Raw genomic sequence first — 217 nt, 5'->3', positions numbered from 1 at the left:
TCTTATCCTCCCCCCCCAGCTGACCCCACCAACCCCCCCCAGGCCACACCGGGCTCCCTGCCCCTAATGGGGCTGTAACACCCACCCACTCTTGTCCCCTCAGGGTGCAGCACCGTCCCTTCATGGGCAGGGGCACCCATTGCCCTGCTGGGGCCACCCACCCCCAGGGGTGTCTTAGACTGGGATACCCACCTGTGTCCCCCCCCTCCACACCCCA

This window comes from Mesitornis unicolor, unplaced genomic scaffold (genome assembly GCF_000695765.1).
Source record: "Mesitornis unicolor isolate BGI_N332 unplaced genomic scaffold, ASM69576v1 scaffold10647, whole genome shotgun sequence".
In the NCBI taxonomy this organism is placed as follows: domain Eukaryota; kingdom Metazoa; phylum Chordata; class Aves; order Mesitornithiformes; family Mesitornithidae; genus Mesitornis; species Mesitornis unicolor.
The sequence above is the reverse complement of the archived record's forward strand: the minus strand, read 5'-3'. Positions refer to the sequence as shown.